This window comes from Drosophila mojavensis, unplaced genomic scaffold (assembly GCF_018153725.1).
Source record: "Drosophila mojavensis isolate 15081-1352.22 unplaced genomic scaffold, ASM1815372v1 contig_72, whole genome shotgun sequence".
Classification (NCBI taxonomy): domain Eukaryota; kingdom Metazoa; phylum Arthropoda; class Insecta; order Diptera; family Drosophilidae; genus Drosophila; species Drosophila mojavensis.
Genome location: NW_025318897.1, coordinates 2,220,241 through 2,244,762, shown reverse-complemented (window position 1 = coordinate 2,244,762; position 24,522 = coordinate 2,220,241). Strand labels below are relative to the sequence as shown.

Genomic DNA, 24,522 nt, shown 5'->3' with positions numbered 1-24,522 from the left:
AATTTCTTAAGCACATCGTATAAAATAACTCCATAATATTACGTTATTTTTCAAAAGGAGGGAGATGTAGTATGCATACATATTGAATGTCAATTGAAACTAGAGTACTTAAAGAGTACGCACTGTAACACTTTGTTGCTGTGTTGATGTAAACATAAACCCGGTCTTTAACCCGTGGCCGAAATATGGGTCGGTCGTCGCTCTCCCAGAATATGCAAGTGTCAGCATTCTGCTGAGACGCGCCGACCACTTGACAGAACTCAAGTGTATGCATATGCACAATCGCCCCAGCTCAAGAGAGAGCATAAATATACTTATAACATATACACATATGACATACATAAATGAAACATACATAACAGTCTCTCTGCTGCCCAAAACCTTATGTTTCGCGGCGACGAGACTTAGGCTTATTTAGAACCTAAGTAGAATGTTTAAGGTCAGATACAACTGAGCGTTGGAAGCGGCAACACTGCTGCCTCCCCTATGCTTTAAATAAAATAAATAACAAAATAAAGGAAGTGCATTTTAAACTTTACACCTCGACTGTGGTAATTCCCACGGTTACCCCTATTGTTTTGTCTCTGGTAATACAGGACAGCATTTGACTGCCCTGTTGCCTCATTGCAACTGTTGACAAATTTGCATACGGCTTCGTTCATGTTATTAAACGTTCCCGCCTGCATGATAAGTTTTACCTTATCTATAGAGCAGTTTTGGGTCATGGCTTTTACAGCTAGGATCGTACTATATCTGTACTATAGTTGAGTTACTGGTAGCCTCCTCTACGATTCCCCAAAAATATTTTTTACGCTTCTTTAGGGGCGTGGCATATCGAAAAATACCCTGTAATTTTCACTTTTTTTTTTGCAGTTAGGGTACTGTTATCTCGTTCTAAAAACTGACCAAAAATGAGGTGTCTACGCCCAGTTGGGGCGTGGCAAATCGTAAAACCCTGTATATTCTACAGTATTAGAGCGAAACTTAACTACTAAATTGTTGATGGGATGTGAATGAGTATTCCGCAGTCGGTAACGCCCAACTGCAACGTTCTCACTTGTTTTTATTAGGTTTATGGCAACTGCTTCGTGGCTGCCCTTGAAGGAATCTATAAGTTCCAAAGCATCCACGAAACTACGTAGATTTTCAGCTTTTCCATCGAACTCTGGCATGAGCGATGAAGCTAACTTTAAGAAATCTACGACAGTTTGGGCCATTGTGTCTTGTGATATTTTTATATCAATTTCAGACACATGGAAAGTAGCGGGCGTATTAAGAATATTCGGTACGAATATATCTATTTTGTGCCTTTCCGAGACGTATAGAAGGTTTTCCCGTAGCCTTTTAATTACATCATTTACTTGAGTGTGGTGCAGTTGCGTAAGTCTTGGTATGTTATCACAAACTATCTGACGAATTTTGTTGTAGATTTCAACCAAATTTTGCACATGTTTTATTTTTGTTTGAATTGTTATCGAGGCGCTCTTATTGAGGCACTTAAACGATTTGTCAAACTCTACACGCTGTTGTTTGATGTTAGTCACAATTTCTGACCATTCCATCAATTATAGTTCGTATTTATACTCATTCACGAAAGTGAATCAGTATATTGGTTTTGTGCAATGTCCGTCTTGCTGTCCGTCCGTCTGTCCGTCCGTCTGTCCGTATGAACGCAATCTATTTCGGCGCTATTGAAGCTAGAGACTTGAAATTTGGAACACATACTCGTGTATATCTCCGATTTATGAAGTGTTAAAATTTTCCCGATCCGCCCACTATGGGCGTGGCAAATCGGAAAAGTTTATATCTCCTAAAGTAAGCTTTTGCCCTGCATTGAATCAGCATTGGCGTGGTCATCTTGTCCACCAAGAACAGCCAAAAGGTATGCAGCCACGTAACACAATTTTTAACTCAAAATATTAATGAATTGGCACGAGAGTGACAACTGTCACGGTCGCCATGTAATCATATAAAACGTTGACCGTTTGGTTTGGTCGTTGAGCAGAGAATGCCCTCCGTATTTTATTCAAATTAAATCTTAGCCTAAAATACATCGAGTTTGCATAAAGAATTCTGTCGCTAAAAGCAGCGGCAGAATGGGAGTATATAGCCTGCTGTATGTGTGTGTATATATTTGTTTGTATGCATATGCAGAAGGCATATACATTTTAACGTTTAAGCTGCGACAAGAACGTAACAATGCTTACGTTGCAGATCCCACGCTGCAGGCCGGTCTATACATAAGTGACCGATCATATTACGGCACTTACATATGTATAGCTGTTATAATATAAATTAAGCAACAAAGTGTTGCTATGTTATGAGCATGATACTCTTACTTATATTTCGGGCATATGTCAACTTCATATATTGTATACGCTATAATACTGTGAGCATATGCTTATATGACATACAACATACTACAATACATTTTCCGATTTGCCACGCCCCTAGTGGGCGGAGATATATCCGCCATAGCTCGTGATCTTGGGTGGTCGACGCGGACCTACATACCAAATTTCAGCTTTCTAGCTCTTCAACAAACATGATTTCTGGTATATCGGAAAATGCATTTTCCGATTTGCCACGCCCCTAGTGGGCGGATCGGGAAAATTTTAACACTTTATAAATCGGAGATATACACGAGTATGTGTTCCAAATTTCAAGACTCTAGCTTCAATAGCGCCGAAATAGATTGCGTTCATACGGACAGACGGACAGCAAGACGGACATTGCACAAAACCAATATACTCATGAATGATTATATGATTATAATAACATTCGAACTTAATTTACAGGATATTGGCACCGCTATGTCTGGGTATAACCACAATCCTCGACTACTCTCACTCTCAGTTAATTCCGATAAAGACAGGAACTTCAACAATGCAGAACGGAACTTTCAAAATTATCCACGTATTTAACATTTCGGAATATGAAAAAATCTTCAGAGCTTTCGAAGAAACTCTTAACAATATAAGCACTTCACACCAGATGTTCCCACTACTAAATTATGAACTAAATAGCGTCAGAAGTGACTTGCGTAGACTCAAACCCTCCATAAGAATGGCAAGAGCAATAAATGCATTGGGAACAGCATGGAAATGGTTGGCCGGTACACCGGACCAAAGTGACCATGAGGCTCTAATTACAAGAAGTAAGAAAGCTCTAGTCGAGACTGCTCGACTACGAGATCCCCTGAACCCTTGGAGCAATAGCGATTTCAACAATTTTTCGCGTCTTTCAACTTACACAAGAAACACACACACACACGCACGCACAGGCATACATACACACACACACACATACACAAACATTTACTCACACACATACACACACAAGCATAAACACGCATGGGCTGCAGTGTGCGCTCACTATGAGACCTTAATTGTTTAATAATAAATGGCAATAACAACAGCAGCAATATAAGAAGAAGCATAGCCAACAGCTAAAAATCAGATGCTGAACGAATACACTTGACTATGTTGGTGTTTAGTTTCGTAATGAATCTTTATTCAGCTGGGCCCGGGTTTTTATACCCAGACTCATGTATAATTTCAACCATTAAATCTAGTGCTTCTATTGCTGAGTGTGTAAGGCTCAGTATTGGTCTATTACATATTATTAACTTATCGCGTAGTTTGTAAGACTCCGCATTGGTTTATTAGCTATTATTATTTTATTGCTGAGTTTATAAGACTCCGCGTTGGCTTATTAGCTATTCTTATGCTATCGCTGAGCGCTCGTCTCTTACGTATTCTAATCGCTAAGGGTCAGGGTCATAATTTTTGCCCAGTTTGACAGTTCACACTTGAAACATATGTTATTTATTTTATGCTAGCTGTCGAGTGCATAGCGCGTACGTTCCCCTACTTATCATATTTTTATGTTCATGCATGTTCATGAACATTCTGCGGGGGGCCAGAGAAGGTTATAGCTAACAATTTCTGTCTCTGGTTTCTCTTCTTTATTAGATACACGACAAATAGCGATATTATAATTATTACTAGTCCCAACGAAATATGTCCATTCATTGTGTGGAAGACAAGATCTTCAATATGTACCTTTTGCCGCTGCAGGTCTTCTATGCTTTGTTGAACTCGTTGTAGCTCTACTGAGTTATTTGCGACAATGTGTTGAAGTGGTGTTATCCCATGTGACGTTCTAGTCGATTATTTTGAGGAAAAGTGGCGAGTACCTTGCAGTATTTGTAGATACTAGATCCTGCGGAGTAATAATGTTAATTTTACCTATTCTGGCTGAGCATCCAGCATATAGCTCGATTATGCCTTGGTTTGGTAACTGGACTATCTCCTCGTAGTTTCCGCATATAATGTGGGCAGACTTCTCCTTAAATACTTTAAAGAGCCATCGGTTTTTTCCATTGAGTTTCTTGACGAACTGATCATGCAATCCTTATGTTCGTGCCTGAACATTCTGCAGGGCCCAGAGAATAAGCCGAGTATGCCACCATCACCTTGGTCTTTTGTTCAGGTGGCGGTTCCCAGGCCAAGTGAAGTCGTGTCTCTTTAAAGAACTTCTGCGGCTTATAGGTGTCATCGTTTTTTGCATTAATACAGCTGATTGCATCTGTTGAGGAAGTTGTCGATCGCTTCATTATTGCTGAGGCCAAAGCCTCCAAGTGATAGACGTCCTTCTGTTGATTCTGATGCCTTATTGTGCCTATTGTTTCGCTTGTAGTGGTTATTGTTGTTTCCTTTAATATGTTGCTGCTACTTCCAATTGACTCCTTTTCTGATGTAATTGTACTTGCAGCTTGTAGTGGTCGAAAATAAATAACAATTCGAATTATAGGTACAAATACAAATAGTGGGAACGGGTAATAAAACTTAATTTGGTATGCGTGAGTCACCCTACTTTTTTTTTTTGGTGTTAGGAGAAGACATGCAAATCAGGCGATTGCACCGCAAGCGCAGTTTAGAATCGTACGACTGTACCGCAAGCGGACAAGTTTAGAATCGTACGATTGTACCGCAAGCGGACAAGCGACAAACGCAACGATAAGTACAGCAGCGCTTAGCGCCACTTTAGTTTAATACAGCGTCAGAAAGTAAAAGATCGTTGATGCGGGCAGACGTTAATCGCCGCAGTGAACGAGTTAAAAACTAAAAAAAAACGTGGTGATCGAACGCTATAGATAAACCAATTGCAGTGTTAAATACAAATTTAAAGAGTGATAATTAGTCGATTATAAATCGAGAGGTACGTTGGACCGTGAAAGTTTTATCGGAAATTAATATACATTTTGATTTAGGCAGCCACTGGCAGCAAAACAGTATAGTTGTTGAAGCCTCCTCCAGGCCGAAGACTTCGGTCACGAGCAAGTGTCTCTTCCTAGTATGCTTTGTACAACGCGCCAATATCATTCTCAAAGTATATTCCTCAACAACAACTTAATTGCACCCCAACAACAACAGTTATTTTCGTCACAACTGTCAACTCACCACGACTTTAAAATACCTTGCTCACGCCAAGTCAACTACGCAACTACGGTGAACTATATAACTTAGCTTACTACGTTTGAGAAACTGCAGCTGGCTACATAAAGACAACAACAGCGTAAGACGAAACCAACACAATCATATGCCGGTCCTAGACAACTTCTAAAGAGAGATTAAGTAATATACTCGACTCAAGTGTAGGGTATCTGCTGGCGCACTAAGGTGAAATATTTGCAAACGCACATCAAAGCAAAATAAAATGTAAAAGAAAAAGAGAAATATTTGAACGGGAAGGGCGGATAGCTGATACACTCACCGGAAGGGTTCTGCTAATATTTAACTAACAAAAGAAAAGAGAAATTTTATAATTATGTAATTCTATTTGTAACAGTGTATCATCATGTCATCGTCATCTTGGGCCCAATGATCACAACGGCATGCAGCTATATATGAAACCTTGGTAAGGTAAATAATGAATCAAGAAAAATAAATAAAGTAATCATGTAGAGAAGAGATATAAAAAAAAAAAAAAAAAAAAAAAAAAATATATATATATAGAAATGCAGATGATATTGAGAAAATATAATTTTGAATTTTAAAATTAAATTTTGAATGAAATAATACAGAAAATAATGCATAGTAAAAAGAATACATGATTCAACTTTGTAGATATAAGACTATTATTAAAGTTAGATGTTAAGAAAACCAAAAGAACAAACATGTTAGTCTGTAAGCATAGCATAAGAGCATATTGTAAACCCTACCCATATTAGTAATCCGCCACTCTTTATGATTAATTCAATACCTCTTTTTGGATAGAAATGTAGTTTTGAAAGGCATATTATGGAATTAAAAATTTGAAGTTATAATGAATTTTTGAGCCTTATAATTTAGTCTGTCGATCATCCATGCCGGGTCTTATAAGATGTAGCTAAGATCGTTGAGAACTTAACTAAGGGACAATATTTAAAAAAAATTTTCAATATTGTCAAGGTGGGGAGGGTGAAGAGAGAGAGAGACAAACAACACCTTGGTACTCTTTGTCAGTTGTGAACATAGGACGGTTCAACATATATAGCGTGTCGGCGCTTCCATCACTTAGAGTTTATTTTGTTTTTAGATTCCGAAACGCGCACTATAACTAAAGTGTGTTAGGGTGCAACCGTGCAGATAGGTAAAGAAGAACCCCGACAATCCGGCGAGCTAGTACGAGCATAGCGAGAGTGCGCACTACTGAGCCTACTGCATACGTTCAAGTCCAAAAATTCCACCAACTGGACAGACCGAATTATACTCATGGAAATGGGTATATGACCTCCTCCATCCTGTACACTACACATTTTAATGGCGCCCAACGTGGGGCCGAGACAGTACACAACTTTAATGCCGACGGTACACATTTTAATCAAACCAATGTGGGATCATAGACAGTGGATTTCAACCTTTTAGTATTGTCTGGGTTCCTAAAGCTCACCATCAATCCATCCATACAATACATGTTTTATTGAACTAAAAGTCATTTATATAATTGTTGCAGACAACATTCTCTTACGCTTAGGATCTTTTTCGTGGAATTAGCGATTGCAATTCATTGTTTTGGATTGGTCGACCTGAATAGACTTACAGCTTCAGAGGGTGAGGATCAATAAGTATATAATTGATATTATACAATTTGTAGAATACATCTCAATTATTTTTGGAACACAGTAGACTTACTTCAGTGTGAGTGCTGTCCAGTAATTGAATGTTCTGGTTAATGAAATAGAACAATTAACGACAATAGGTGTAGACCACTATGTACTAGACTGACACCATCTTATAAGTTTCTGGCATGGAAAAGACAGACATATTAGTACCCCAAACAATTTAAATCCTTAATTATTAGTTTTTACATAGACAAAGCAAAATGTCGGTGATTCATAGCACGGAAGATATAGCATCCGCATTGCAAACGGAAGAACCTTTTTGCTGTATGTGTAATGAAGTATTAAATAGAAATGATCTTGTAGCAAAAACCCCATGTAGGCATATTTTCCATAAACTTTGTATTATAGACCATCTTAAGGTAACTCCAAAATGCCCAACATGTAACGCTGATTGCACGACAATGGCCTTAACATTTTCGAACAATACTTTGTTTGCAGAGCTTCGCTCAGAAGCTGGCCCACAACCTGGTGCAAACGATTCCTTAAGTACACGTGGCAATAGGTTAAATTACCCTAGGAGAAATCAAAGATCCACTAGAGGTCGAGGGATAAGTCCAAGGCGAGGTATGCAAACTCGATCTACCACTCGACAAGAATCTGACCGTAATTTGAACACTACTAGTATCGGACTTAACAACCAAGACGAGATAGCTACCTATATACAAGCTTCAATAAATATCCAACAGCAACAATTGGTAGAACAACTCACGTCACACCTTTCAAAAATTATTGAAACATCTCTGCAAAGTAAATTAGAATCTCTTAAACTGGTTCCACCAGAACAACCACCATTCCCTGCTAACGACAGCAACCTTAGGATCAGTAATACAGACATACAACAGCCTCATTACAATAACATTGAGAGCATCTCAAGGGCTAGTGTCAATCAGAATAGCCCCATTTTAAATAGTTCACCTGGGAAAGTACCCAACATTATGCAAAGTTGGCACATCAAATTTGATGGGTCCAAGAATTGCATGCGAACTGACGAATTTATTTATCGCGTTCGTTCTCTTACCAAACAAAATTTGAATAACGAATTTCAACTCTTATGTGACCATTTATATCTATTGTTTACGGGTAAAGCTAGTGATTGGTACTGGAAATTTCATCGTACTCACTCCAACTTTACCTGGGAAATCTTTTGCTTAGAGTTCAAGAGAAGATTTGAAAAAATAGAAACCGATTATGACATATGGGAGAAGATTAGGAAACGTCGCCAAGGCGACAACGAACCATTTGATGACTTCCAATGCTCAATAGAAGATCTGGTTGATAGACTCCAAAATGGGATACCTGAAAATGAATTAGTTGATTTGTTGATTCGAAACGCCAAGCCTATAGTACATCACGAATTACTTCATTTAAATGTTTCGAACAGATCGCAGCTCCGAAGAGAAATTAGGAAACATGAACAGTTCTATAATGATATAAAAACTTTTAAGCCTCGGGCTGTGCGTTCATATGTCACAGAATTGTCAGTACCCAGCGATTCCGAACAGTTATCGGATGATGCTCACGTTTCAGAGAACTTATCAGAAATACAAAGACATACCGCAAAAACAGTTCAAGTTTGTTGGAATTGTGACAAACCTGGTCACAGATTCGACGATTGCGTAGGCCCACGAAAAATATTTTGTTTTGGCTGTGGAGCTAAAGAAATATTCAAGCCTATGTGTCCGAAATGTAACCCTTCGGGAAACGGGAAACGGGATGTGTCAACCAACACCAAGTAGACACATCCTCCGAACTTATTGATAGTCAGAATATCGGCACTCAAACGGACCACCAATATAATTCTTCCAACACTCACTTTTCATTCACACCTTTACATGAAAGAATACGAAATTACAACGTAGTCCGTAACCGAATTTTCAATAAAATAGATGAATTTAGATATAGAATTAAGCCTAAGCGTTCAACTAAACGCTTAAGAGAATTCTGGAAAAGTATAAGGAAGGTTAGGAGAAGGTTTATATCAGCCATATTTCTAAGTTCAGATAATAGACTTTTCACTGAAATTAGTATAGAAGGTAGAAGTTATATAGCCCTGCTAGACTCAGGAGCCACAATAAGTTGTATTGGCGGCTCGGCAGCAAAAGAATTGTTATTAAATAAGAAAGTTAGAAAATGTTCTGGATGCATTAAAACCGCGAATGGAACACCTAGTAAGGTAATAGCCAAGTTTACAAGTCAAATTAAATACCAAGGGAAAGAAGCAGATCTAGAAATGTTTATCATTCCAGACTTGAAGCAAGACGTATATCTAGGCATTGACTTTTGGGATAAATTTGGACTTCTAGACAAAATAACGTCACAAGACGGTGTAGCAGAATTAGATGTAGGTACCGCAGATGAAAGTATAGACCCACCCAACTATCACGTATTGTCGAAAGAAGAGAAGGCACGACTTGATAAAGTCATAACAGTTTCTCCATCTTTCGCTACTGAAGGTCTTGGTCGCACCAGCTTAATAACGCATTCTATAGATGTGGGCTCTGCAATACCCATAAAACAACGTCATTGGCCAGTTTCGCCAGCTATCGAAAAGATTATGTTTGCTGAAGTCGATAACATGTTGGCACTAGATGTCATAGAAGAGTCAAACAGTCCTTGGAGCAGCAATTGTGTTTTAGTAAAAAAGGAAGAAAAATATTGACTCTGTTTAGACTCGAGAGAAGTTAATAAGGTTACTAGGCGGGATGCATACCCTTTGCCTCATATTGACGGCATTTTAAGTCGCTTACCACCAGCTCGTTTTATTACCGGCTTAGATATGAAACACGCATATTGGCAAATTCCTCTAGACGAGAAATCTCGACAATATACGGCTTTCACGGTCCCGAATAGACCTTTATATCAGTACAAAATGATGCCCTTCGGTTTATGCAACGCCGCACAAACACTATGTAGATTAATGGATCAAGTTATTCCAGCTCATTTGCGAACACGAGTCTTTGTATACCTAGATGATCTCCTTATTTTGTCTGACGACTTCGATTCACATTTGTTGTTGTTGCAAGAAATAGCACTTTGCTTACGCAGAGCAAATCTTACAATAAACATAAGCAAATCAAAGTTTTGTATGAAAGAAATCACCTATCTCGGATTCATAATCGGAGACGGTCAAATAAGAACAAACCCCGATAAGATTAAAGCCATCAGTGAGTTTCCTGTTCCTACCACTGTGAAACAACTACGGCGATTTTTAGGTTTATCAGGTTGGTACAGACGATTTGTAGAAAACTACGCCACTGTTAGTTTTGCTTTGACAGAGCTATTAAAACAAAAGAAAGGCATAGAGTGGAATCCAGAAGCCCAACAAGCGTTCGAATCCTTAAAGTCTTGTTTAACAGCTTCACCAATTCTGATCACACCAGACTTTTCGAAACCATTTGTTTTACTTTGTGACGCAAGCATGTATGGAATAGGTTGTGTTTTAGCTCAAGAACGGGACGGAGTTGAGTTGCCTATAGCTTATATGTCTGAAAAACTCTCAAAAGCACAACGCAATTATTCTGTGACAGAATTAGAATGTTTAGCAGTCATTAAAGGCATCAAAAAGTTTAGATCGTATATCGAAGGTCAGGAATTTATAGTGATAACTGATCACGCCGCTCTTAAATGGTTAATGAACCAGAAAGATTTATCCGGCAGACTTGCCAGATGGTCTATGAAGTTACGAACCTTTACGTTTAGTATTTTGCACAGAAAAGGCTCGCTAAATGTGGTAGCAGATACCTTATCTCGGCAAAACGACCCAGCTATTGAAGAGATGACTCCTAATTGTCCGATCATAGATTTAACGTCACAAGAATTCAAATCACCCGAATACTTAAGTCTAATTGAGAAAGTCAAATTAAATCAATCCAGATTTCCCGATCTAAAAGTAATTGACGATTTCGTTTACAAAAGAACAGAGTTTGCTTCTGGCGAAGAAGAGCAAGAAAATAGTTCTTGGAAACTTTGGGTACCATCAACATTAGTGACTGAAGTTCTACAGCAGGCACATGACGCGCCAAGTTCAGCACATTGTGGTAGGATGGTTAGTCAGATTCGAGAATATATATCCCAATGTATCGTATGTCGCACGACAAAGAGTCCAAATACCATTCTTAAACCGCCAATGGGTAAACCTTTTTCATCAGACAGACCTTTTCAAAAATTATATATTGATTTGTTAGGACCCTATCCACGTTCCAAAAAAGGTAATATTGGCCTTCTTATAGTCGTTGACCATTTCACAAAATTCCATTTCTTGTGTCCGCTTAAGAAGTTCACGGCTTCTAAAATTTGTGAATTCTTAGAAGGTGCTATATTTTACACATTTGGAGTACCAGAAATGATACTCACAGATAATGGATCACAATTTAAATCCAGTGCTTTTCAGGCCTTCTTAACGAGTTTCGGTGTAACTCAAAAGTGTACCGCGATTTATTCACCACAAGCTAATGCTAGTGAGCGATTAAATAGATCTGTGTTAGCAGCTATACGAGCCTACATAGGTTCTGAACATACCGATTGGGATGTGAATCTGAATGCTATTAGTGGAGCTTTGAGAGCTTCATTACACCGAAGTACAGGATATTCTCCTTATTTTCTTGCTTTTGGTCAAAACATGATTTTAAATGGGAGAGATTACTCTCTACTAAGGAACCTAGATCTTTTGAATGATGACACTAAACTAAGCAATCGAGATACATTACAGTTGCTGCGACAAAAAGCAAAACAAAACATAAATAAATGTCATGAAGCAAACGCCAATAGATATAATTTACGTAGTCGTAATATTCAGCTGTGTGTAGGAGATACAGTTTATGCACGGAACTTTACTCAGAGTAATGCTATTAAAAGATTTAGCGCTAAGCTAGCACCAGTATTTATTCCAACGAGAGTACACCAAAAGCGCAGTCCAAATTACTATGTACTTAAAACAGAAGACGGAAAGAACTTAGGGGTATACCACCTAAAAGATATACAGATTCGTACCTAAATTAAAATCATATGGTCTTCAGATAATGTTTCTTCGAGCAGGTCTTGCAACATTATCTGTGCTGTAGTGGTCGAAAATAAATAACAATTCGAATTATAGGTACAAATACAAATAGTGGGAACGGGTAATAAAACTTAATTCGGTATGCGTGAGTCACCCTACTTTTTTTTTGTGTTAGGAGAAGACATGCAAATCAGGCGATTGCACCGCAAGCGCAGTTTAGAATCGTACGATTGTACCGCAAGCGGACAAGTTTAGAATCGTACGATTGTACCGCAAGCGGACAAGCGACAAACGCAACGATAAGTACAGCAGCGCTTAGCGCCACTTTAGTTTAATACAGCGTCAGAAAGTAAAAGATCGTTGATGCGGGCAGACGTTAATCGCCGCAGTGAACGAGTTAAAAACTAAAAAAAAAACGTGGTGATCGAACGCTATAGATAAACCAATTGCAGTGTTAAATACAAATTTAAAGAGTGATAATTAGTCGATTATAAATCTAGAGGTACGTTGGCACGTGAAAGTTTTATCGGAAATTAATATACATTTTGATTTAGGCAGCCACTGGCAGCAAAACAGTATAGTTGTTGAAGCCTTCTCCAGGCCGAAGACTTCGGTCACGAGCAAGTGTCTCTTCCTAGTATGCTTTGTACAACGCGCCAATATCATTCTCAAAGTATATTCCTCAACAACAACTTAATTGCACCCCAACAACAACAGTTATTTTCGTCACCACTACTGTCAACTCACCACGACTTTAAAATACCTTGCTCACGCCAAGTCAACTACGCAACTACGGTGAACTATATAACTTAGCTTACTACGTTTGAGAAACTGCAGCTGGCTACATAAAGACAACAACAGCGTAAGTCGAAACCAACACAATCATATGCCGGTCCTAGACAACTTCTAAAGAGAGATTAAGTAATATACTCGACTCAAGTGTAGGGTATCTGCTGGCGCACTAAGGTGAAATATTTGCAAACGCACATCAAAGCAAAATAAAATGTAAAAGAAAAAGAGAAATATTTGAACGGGAAGGGCGGATAGCTGATACACTCACCGGAAGGGTTCTGCTAATATTTAACTAACAAAAAAAAAAAAGAAATTTTATAATTATGTAATTCTATTTGTAACAGTGTATCATCATGTCATCGTCATCTTGGGCCCAATGATCACAACGGCATGCAGCTATATATGAAACCTTGGTAAGGTAAATAATGAATCAAGAAAAATAAATAAAGTAATCATGTAGAGAAGCGATATAAAAAAAAAAAAAAAAAAAAAAAAAAAATAAAAAAATAATACATATATATATATAGAAATGCAGATGATATTGAGAAAATATAATTTTGAATTTTAAAATTAAATTTTGAATGAAATAATACAGAAAATAATGCATAGTAAAAAGAATACATGATTCAACTTTGTAGATATAAGACTATTATTAAAGCTAGATGTTAAGAAAACCAAAAGAACAAACATGTTAGTCTGTAAGCATAGCATAAGAGCATATTGTAAACCCTACCCATATTAGTAATCCGCCACTCTTTATGATTAATTCAATACCTCTTTTTGGATAGAAATGTAGTTTTGAAAGGCATATTATGGAATTAAAAATTTGAAGTTATAATGAATTTTTGAGCCTTATCGATCATCCATGCCGGGTCTTATAAGATGTAGCTAAGATCGTTGAGAACTTAACTAAGGGACAATATTTAAAAAAATCTTCAATATTGTCAAGGTAGGGAGGGTGAAGAGAGAGAGAGACAAACAACACCTTGGTCCTCTTTGTCAGTTGTGAACATAGGACGGTTCAACATATATAGCGTGTCGGCGCTTCCATCACTTAGAGTTTATTTTGTTTTTAGATTCCGAAACGCGCACTATAACTAAAGTGTGTTAGGGTGCAACCGTGCAGATAGGTAAAGAAGAACCCCGACAATCCGGCGAGCTAGTACGAGCATAGCGAGAGTGCGCACTACTGAGCCTACTGCATACGTTCAAGTCCAAAAATTCCACCAACTGGACAGACCGAATTATACTCATGGAAATGGGTATATGACCTCCTCCATCCTGTACACTACAAGCTTTAGTTTCCATTGTTGGTGGCACTGCTGTGGTCATCACTGAAGAGTTTGAGTCGGTATTGTCGCTTTTCTCTTCAGCTGCACTTCCAGTCGCTGTTGCAGTCTCCGCAGAAGTTTGCTCTTCCGTCGTGCTGCCAACTGTGGAAATATCATCCATTGGTCGAACTTCCAATTGGATATCTGTTGATGTATCTTCAGTGATACTCAACGTTGATGTCGAAGTTGTGGCAGAAATTCCATTCTCGTCCGCATCTTCTATGTGCTCCAGATCCTTTGTCGGAGTTGGTGGAGCCCAGATCTTTTTTATCGATCTCTTGTCTTCACCTATATTTGGTTTTGTTGTTACCACTTGAACCTTATTACGTTGTTCAGTAGCTTTATTTATATTTCCTCCCACGTGGAGGCTTGCCGGCGGGTTGTAATCCCACTTTTTGAACACTATTGCATCCAAAGCAGCCTGATATGCAGTCATCTCATCAGCTATGACGTTGTCACTGTTATCAGAGGTGCTCACGCAATTGCGGATACTGCCTTCATCGTTATCCTTCAGCAGTTCCATGTCCACAGGCAAATAACGTTTGTAGCGTTTGCATAAATAGTCCCACGCTGAATTGTAGTTACCCACTCCAATTGAGAAATGGCTTATAACTCGTTGACCTTCTCCTTTGAGATACATTTTGAGGTATATTTTTCTGTTGTGAATTATTTTGGTGAACTGCTCGAAGAACGTTGGCCACGCCTTAGGACTTCCATTAAAGTGAGGAAGTGTCGGTTTCGGTCGCTTTGGAGTGTCTTCTTTTACGATTTGCAGTGCACTTATTTTCCTTTCCAGTTTTTTTGACACTGTGTACACTTTGACTTCCAGTTCGTCTATGTACTTGATTACGTAAGCATATATTTCATATTTCAAATCTTTCAGTGTTGACTGGACTTTCTTCCAGAGGAAATGTAGCGTATCTTTGTAGCTAACGATTTCATCCTGGTTGCTGAGCTCAATGTTGGCCAGCACCTCTTCAATGTGCAGCCTTACTCTTTGAGCTCTTTCGTCCACAAGGCTTACCAACTTCTCTATTGGGCTCGACCAACCAAATGAAAACATCTCTTGCTTTGATGTTTCTGGTCTCGTTTCCCAACTATAAAGTTATTTTGTGTCTATGGCGTGGTCGGCAACTTTGACTTTCATGAACTCTTTATTGGTTCTGATTTCTGCCATTATGCCACCATATTTCTCTTTAAATATTGATGGTTGGCGACACAGTTGTTTGTTTATTGTAGATCCATTGGCTTATCCCGTTGGAGGTTTTTTTGTTTTGATCACCAGGTTGATCTTGCTGTGCCTCGACTCAAAGCTTGGGTTGGAAAGCCAATGCACAAATCTATAATACTAGCACTTCACTTTGTATTAATCACAAATATTTTTCCTTGTGGGTGAAATTGAAGTATTCAAAATACTTCCTCCGGCTCGAAGGACCATGAACGAATACACTTTACTATGTTGGTGTTTAGTTTCGTATTCATTCTTTATTCTGCTGGGCCCGGGTTTTTATACCCAGACTCATGTATAATTTCAACCATTAAATCTAGTGCTTCTATTGCTGAGTGTGTAAGGCTCAGCATTGGTCTATTACATATTATTAACTTATCGCGTAGTTTGTAAGACTCCGCATTGGTTTATTAGCTATTATTATTTTATTGCAGAGTTTATAAGACTCCGCGTTGGCTTATTAGCTATTCTTATGCTATCGCTGAGTTTGTAATGCTCAGCGCTCGCCTCTTACGTATTCTAATCGCTAAGGGCCAGTTTGACAGTTCACACTTGGAAACATATGTTATTTATTTTATGCTAGCTGTCGAGTGCATAGCGCGTACGTTCCCCTACTTATCATATTTTTATGTTCATGCATGTTCATGAACAGATGCTGACTATTGCTGTTACACCAGCAGCAACATCTCTAGTAGATGCACGAACAGCAACAGCTGTAGTCCTAGCAACAGCAACAGCAGCAACGTAAGACCAAGCAACAGCAATAGCCAAAAATCAAATACCAGCAGCAACATCTGCAAAAGCAACATCTCCAACAAATGCACGATAGCAACAGCCGTAGTCACAGCAGCAACAGCAGCCACACACGAGCTAGCAACAGCAAAAAATCAAATGACAACAGCAATAGCCCCGATAGCAACGTTAACAGAAGCGGCAACAGTTGCAACACTAGATCAAGCAACAGCGAGGGCCGAAAATTAAATGGTAACAACAAAAAATTGTCATATAAGTAATATCAACAACAGTAGAAACACTAGCGACATCAACAAACCCCACACACACACATACACACACACATACACAACATTTACACACACACATACACAAACATTTACACACAAGCATAAATACGCATGGGCTGCAGTGTGCGTTTACTATGAGACCTTAATTGTTTAATAACTTTTTTTGTAAACATACGATCTTCATGAAACTTTAAGATTATGATTATAACATGAATATACATGTATTTGCAAAACCACAAGTATTTGAAATACGCTTTTTACAAAAGAGAGGGTGAGGGGGTGGATGTAGAGGTGGGGGGTCAATTTTAACAAAAACCGAAATTGTATAAATGCTTATATGTAATTTATACAATTACACCAAAAATTTGGAGACTCTAGCAATAAAGGTGTAGAAGATATAATTTTATAACTGGTTTTCGATACAAAAAGATCGATTTTTAGTGATAAACTCGATATCCGCGCTGTAAATACGGACATTTTAAACAAAAATTCAAGTCTCTAGCTCTTATATCTTCGGAAATCGACGCGCTCATATATACGGACAGGGCCAAATAGACTCAGCTCGCCACCCTTATCAAGAATATATATACAAACTCCAAATCTTTAAAGACGATTTAACTAATTTAATTCATGCCATAGACTGGGCAAAAAAAAATACAATAAATTCAATAATATAATCAGAATCAGAAGACAAAATAATAGAGCAGATACTAGAAAGAGAAAAAATCCTGTTCTTAAATGCAGAAGAACTGTTAGAATTCAGTCAAATAAAAATCGCAAGTAACATACCTTTAATCTCAAATGAAATTTGCACATCCATGTTGATTAAGTCAATTAAAAGAAACAAGTAAGAAAGCTCTAGTCGAGACTGCTCGACTACGAGATCCCCTGAACCCTTGGAGTAATAGCTATTTCAATAATTTTTCGCGTCCTTCAGCTTACACAAGAAACACGCACACACACACACACACGCACGTACGCACACACAGGCATACATACACACACACGCATACAGACACACATACACACACAAACGCATACATACACAAACGCATACACACACACACATACACAAACACATACACACACAAGCAACCACGCATAAACACGCATGGGCTGCAGTGTGCGCTTACTATGAGAACTTAATTGTTTAATAACTTTTTTTATGGACGTACGATCTTCATGAAACTTTTAGATTATGATTATAACATGAATATGCATGTAATTGCCAAAGCACAAGTCTCTAGTATTTGAAATACGCTTTTTACAAAAGTGAGGGTGAGGGGGTGAATTTAGAGGTGGGGGGTAAATTTTAACAAAAACCGAAATTGTATAAATTGCATATAAGCATTTCATCGATAAAAAAAGATCGAGATGAGTTATCGATTTTTAATGATAAACTTGATATGCGCGCTGTAATTACGGACATTTTAAAAAAAAATTGAAGTCTCTAGCTCTTATATCTTCTGAAATCGACGCGTTCATACATACGGACAGACAGACGGACAGGGCCAAATCAACTCAGCTCGTCACCCTGATCAAGAATATATATACTTTGTGGGGTCTGCCACGCCTCCTTCTCCCTGTTACATACATTTCAACAAAACCATTATACCCTGATTTCCCATTGAAAATGGGTTCAGGGTATAAAAATTATATCAATGAAATAAAATTTGAAAATATTGTAAAATGCGAAAATTCAATTTATGCTATAAGAGACTCATGTGAGTCACATAATGAAACAAGTAAGAACGTTGCAGTCGGGCGTTACCGACTGCGGAATACTCTTTCACATCCCATCAACAATTTAGTAGTTAAGTTTCGCTCTAATACTGTAGAAAATACAGTTTTTTCCGATTTGCCACGTCCCTACTGGGCGTAGACACCTCAATTTCGGTCAGTTCTTAGAACGTGATAACGGTACCCTAACTACAAAGGTAACTTAACTATCTAAATTTGAAGCTTCTAGCTATTATACTTTAGGAGATATCAACTTTTGCGGTTTGCCCCGCCCCCCTGTGGGCGGACATATATCCAACAAAACTTTTTGGTCTTGGGTGATCAGCCCGAGTATATATACAAAATTTGAGGTCTCTGACATCAATAGTGTCCTAAATATAGCAGAATTTAAAAAATCACTATATCTTCAGGTCCGATTTGCCACGCCCCTAATGGGCGTGGACGAATATTTTTGTCATTAGACTCTATAGAACCATAACATTAGCTGACGTGGAAAATTTCAGCGCTCTACCTGTAAAACTCTTGGAGATACCGTTTTATGCGATTTGCCACGCCCCCAATAAGCGTAGATATATCCGCCAAAGCTGGTGATCTTGGGTGGTCAATGCGCATCTATATTCCAAATTTCAGCTGTCTAGCTCTTCAACTAACATGATTTCTGGTATATCGGAAAGTGCATTTTCCGATTTGCCACGCCCCTAATAGACGGATCGGGAAAATTTTAACACTTTATAAATCAGAGATATACAAGAGTATGTGTTCCAAATTTCAAGTCTCTAGCTTCAATAGCGCCGAAATAGATTGCTTTCATACGGACAGACGGACGGACATTGCACAAAACCAATTTACTGATTCACTTTCGTGAATGAGTCTATTGATTAACTTTCGTGAATGAGTCTAAAAATATTAGCCATAATTTTGAAATTACTGTTGAAAATAAATAATGTGTCAAATAAGCTGTGACATTTATTTTTTATTTTATTTAAGAGCTAACTTATTAATAATAAAATTAAAGGCTTAGTATTATGGCTATGGCGGCAGAGGCCTTCAGCTCTAGAGTTGTATTTACATAGGTATTAGTTCCTTAACAGTATTGTGTGTTGTATTTACAGTAATGAATATGAGTAATGAATTGGGTTTTTTTTTTTTATGAACCCATTGAAAATGGGAAAGCAGGGTATAATGGTTTTGTTAAAAGAATGTAACAGGCAGAAGGAGGCGTGGCAGACCTTTGTAAATGGCGTATTTCAAGTACTAGAGACGTGTGCTTTGGAATGTACATACATTTTCACCATATGAATACGCTCTGAAAGTTTCATTAAAATTCAACAAATAAAGTCTTATAATGTTGCCCAAACTGCAGCGCAGCCCAAGCGCAGTCGCTGCTTACTGCGCAGTTAGCAGAGCGCGTTCTATTACGTGCTTGTGTATGTATGTGTGCCGAAAAGAAGTAAAGAGTGATTAGAATATCAAATTAGAGGGTTCAAGGTATCTCCTAGTCGAGCAATCTCGACTAGAGTCTTCTTACTTGTTATACCCTGAACCCATTGAAAATGGGAAATCAGGGTATAATGGTTTTGTTAAAAGTATGTAACAGGCAGAAGGAGGCGTGGCAGACCGCACAAGGTATATATATTCTTGATCAGGGAGACGAGTTGAGTCGATTTGGCCCTGTCCGTCTGTCTGTCCGTCTGTCCGTATGTATGAACGCGTCGATTTTAGAAGATATAAGAGCTAGAGACTTCAAATTTTTTTTTAAATGTTCGTAATTACAGCGCGCATATCAAGTTTATCATTAAAAATCGATAACTCATCCCGGTCTTTTTTTATCGATAAAAAACCTTATCGAATACCAGCTATAAAATTAAATCTTCTACACCTTTATTGCTAGAGTCTCCAAATTTTTAATGTATGTGTTTAAGCACTAGTATTCTCTTTGTTAATTTCCATTGTGCAGGGAGTTTCGGCGGCGGACAAGTTCTAAACGTTACTGCCCTCTTTGTCTCAACCATTTCTTGTGCTTGCCACCGAACTACACTCAGCGATAGCTGCAAACGCTGTCGCTCAGCTACAACGGGACATTTCTATGCTACAAATCATATTCGACCAATTACAACACACCAAACGGCTGACGCAATATTCTTATGAAATTACTACAGTCGCGAAATTCCAAGAATAGCAAATAACTCCTATTTCACATACTGACCACTAAATACTCTCAATAACTTCACTATGCAAGTTGCGCTCATGTGTGACCAAAACAACCACCATACTCTGTCATAGAACATTCTTTGTTCAAGGGCATCGAACACACAGGCTCAATTCACACACGACCAAGTGCGAAGGCACGCATAAAGGAAAATAGAAGCACAAATACAGCGCGCGCCAACATATTAGTACTACTTGAACTTCGACACCCTCACCCTTACTTTTGTAAAAAGCGTATTTCAAATACTAGAAACTTTTGCTTTGTCAAATACATGCATATCCATGTTGTAATCATAATCTGAAAGTTTCTTGAAGATCGTATGTCCACAAAAAAAGTTATTAAACAATTAAGTTCTCATAGTAAGCGCACACTGTAGCCCATGCGTGTTTATGCGTGGGTGCTTGTGTGTGTATGTGTTTGTGTATGTTTGTGTGTTTGTGTGTGTGTATGTATGCCTGTGTGTGCGTGTGTGTGTGTGTGTGCGCGTATTTCTTGTGTAAGCCGAAAGACGCGAAAAATTATTGAAATAGCTATTGCTCCAAGGGTTCAGGGGACCTCGTAGTCGAGCAGTCTCGACTATTGCTTTCTTACTTGCTTTTCTTATATATTCGTTTATTGACAACTTTAAGTATATAATAAAATATGTGTTTAGGTAGAGAAGTATAGCGCACGATGCTTGCTGGACGGCCGTAAAGTATTGTTTCGCAAGCACTTTGCACTCCCTTAGCCTGGGACAGCTCGATTCTGCGAAACTCCATCATAATTGTGGCTGCCAAGCTGCCTCCGATTCCAGCATTACGTTGACCATGTTTCCGCTCTAATGGAGCGGCCCACTGCTTTTTCCAGACAACGCCTCTCCTCTAGAAGCGTCCACATTCGAATAAGACGTGGGTGGCGTCCTCCACCAGACCTCGTCCGCACCAAGAGCATTCGTCGGTTTCATCGTGTCTAAAGCGCTGTAAGTAGCTCCGAAAGCATCCATGTCTCGGTAGAACCTGTGACAGATAAAAACAAACAAGTGAGAACGTTGCAGTCGGGCGTTACCGACTGCGGAATACTCATTCACATCCCATCAACAATTTAGTAGTTAAGTTTCGCTCTAATACTGTAGAATATACAGGGTTTTACGATTTGCCACGCCCCAACTGGGCGTAGACACCTCATTTTTGGTCAGTTTTTAGAACGAGATAACAGTACCCTAACTGCAAAGTTTGAATGCTTACTCTCAAAAAAAAAAGTGAAAATTACAGGGTATTTTTCGATATGCCACGCCCCTAAAGAAGCGTAAAAAATATTTTTGGGGAATCGTAGAGGAGGCTACCAGTAACTTAACTATCCAAATTTGAAGCTTCTAGCTATTATACTTTAGGAGATACAAATTTTTGCGGTTTGCCACGCCCTCTGTGGGCGGACATATATCCGACAAAGCTTTTTGGTCTTGGGTGATCAGACCGAGTATATATACAAAATTTGAGATCTCTGGCATCAATAGCGTTAAAAATATAGCAGAATTCGAAAAATCACTATATCTTCAGGTCCGATTTGCCACGCCTCTAATGGGCGTAGACTTATAATTTTGTCTTTAGCCTTTATAGAATCATAACATTAGCTGACATGCAAAATTTCAGCATTCTAGGTTTACAACTTTAGGAGACACAGTTTTATCCGATTTCCCACGCCCCCAATGGGCGGAGATATATCCGCCATAGCTCGTGATCTTGGGTGGTCGACGCGGACCTACATACCAAATTTCAGCTTTCTAGCTCTTTAACAAACATGATTTCTGGTATATCGGAAAATGCATTTTCCGATTTGCCACGCCCCTAGTGGGCGGATCGGGAAAATTTTAACACTTTATAAATCGGAGATATACACGAGTATGTGTTCCAAATTTCAAGTCTCTAGCTTCAATAGCGCCGAAATAGATTGCGTTCATACGGACAGACGGACAGACGGACGGACGGACAGACGGACGGACAGCAAGACGGACATTGCACAAAACCAATATACTGATTCACTTTCGTGAATGAGTATAATGATTCACTTTCGTGAATGAGTATAATTAACCTCGCCGTGTTTGCGGCTTAGCCATGGCTCAAGCTCCGGGATGAGAGTATGTGTCCACCGCCCTTTAGTTGAGCTGTTCCACCTTCTTTGCCACCGTGCAATTGTAAGGTGGCTCGCCCACGGCCCACCTTACATTGCGGTCGCGCGGGAGGAATTTGGCAGCTTTAGAAGATAAGGTTTAGGATATAGTTTGTGACGTTTAAGTTTTAAGTTTGTAGATGTAAGAAATGAAATCAGCATTATAAGTTTGTAGTTCGTAAGGTATTGTTAATTAGTTAATAAGAAGTCATAAGTGTCATGGCAAGTAGCCTTTGTAGATTAAGTAGGATTTGAATAGTGGGCGGGCACGCGATCGGTAATGCAACCTAAAAGCTCGCTGTGGTGAGGTTGCATTGTCGACGCCGACCAAGTATAAATAAACTGAATATAACCGATGAAAATAGCGTGAGTTCATTGGGAGTTAGTTCCCATCGCCTTATTAACCTTCGTCATTAACAATGGGCGTAGTCGGCGAGACATGCCCCTCTAACTAGAATCCCCCCTTCTATAACGGTGCATGTCCCGTAGAAACTCACAAACGTCTTGTAAGTTGTGGCACTGCACTATGGGCGATTTGTCGATTTAGGGGCCTAAAGTCTAAAAATGCATTTTCCGATATACCAGATATCATGTTTGTTGAAGAGCTAGAAAACTGAAATTTGGTATGTAGGTCCGCGTCGGCCACCCAAAATCACGAGCTATGGCGGATATATCTCCGCCCATTGGGGGCGTGGCAAATCGGACAATACTGTATCTCCTAACGGTATAAACCTAGAATGCTGAAATTTCGCACGTAAGCTGATTTTTCAATTCTATAAAGATAAGTGAAAAAATTGTATATCTACGCCTACTAGGGGCGTGGCAATTCGGACCTGAAGAGAATAGTGATTTTTCGAATTCGGCTATATTTTGGACACTATTGATGCTAGAGACCTGAAATTTGGTAAATATACGCGGGTTGACCACCCACGTCCAACGAGCTATGGTAGATATATGTCCGCCCATAGGGGGCGTGGCAAACCACAGTTTAGGAACTAGAAGCTTCAAATTTGGATAGTTGAGTTACTGGTAGCCTCCTCTATCGATTTCCCAAAAATAATTTTTTCGCCTCTTTAGGGGCGTGGCGTATCGAAAAATACCCTGTAATTTTCACATTTTTTGAGCGTAAGAATTCAAATTTTACATTTAGCTTACCGGTTGCTCGATCGAAGAACTGGCCAAAAATTAGGAGTCTATGGCCACTAGGGGCGTGGCAATCGGCATTTTAGTGCCCATATTGCGGCATTTATATGCGTCAGCCATCTATTTATGTATTTGTACAATAAGGCTTAATAGGCATTGATAGCACGGATGGAAACATTTTTATAAAATTAATAAAATATAAAAAAGCTAAAATAATAAAAAATTTGCAATTTACAATAACGAGTTTCCGCGGGATTTGAACTTGCACCCAAGCCGAATAGCATGTTCATGTCAAAATAACTAAAATAAAGATCGCCGGCGTTTCAGCTTACAGCACCACCGCGTCGATCAATAGTAGTTAAAACGAAATCACATTATTGTTATGACGCCACTTGGAAAAAAAAGCCAGTGCAGCGGCAGGAAATTCAAAAACAATGCAAAGACAAATCAATCGCAGCGAGATTCTTAGAATATGCTAGAGTACGCATTTTTGTGTGCATACATATACACGTGTATAAGGCTGGAATGCTTGATGCTATGCGTGCAGACTTACATATATACATATGTATGTATTTGCGTATATGTATTTGAGGGCTATTTAAAAAGAAACAAATTTAAACTTATAAAATTATTCGACTAAGAAAAATAAGAGTATTAAGTGCCACTCATTCAAGCTCGCACCTTCCCAATAAAATATCAATTTTATAAAAAACGAAATGAATGAAAAAAAAAAAAAACCGAAGAGGTT

General features: G+C 38.7%; 1 long non-coding RNA gene across 1 annotated transcript; it reads left to right on the top strand.

The window, feature by feature from the left end:
• Positions 1-3,612: 3,612 nt before the first annotated feature.
• LOC26527414 lies at positions 3,613-5,811 on the top strand. Its single transcript, XR_001448874.3, has 2 exons — positions 3,613-5,223; positions 5,276-5,811. It is a non-coding gene; the product is annotated as an uncharacterized LOC26527414 (long non-coding RNA).
• Positions 5,812-24,522: the final 18,711 nt, after the last annotated feature.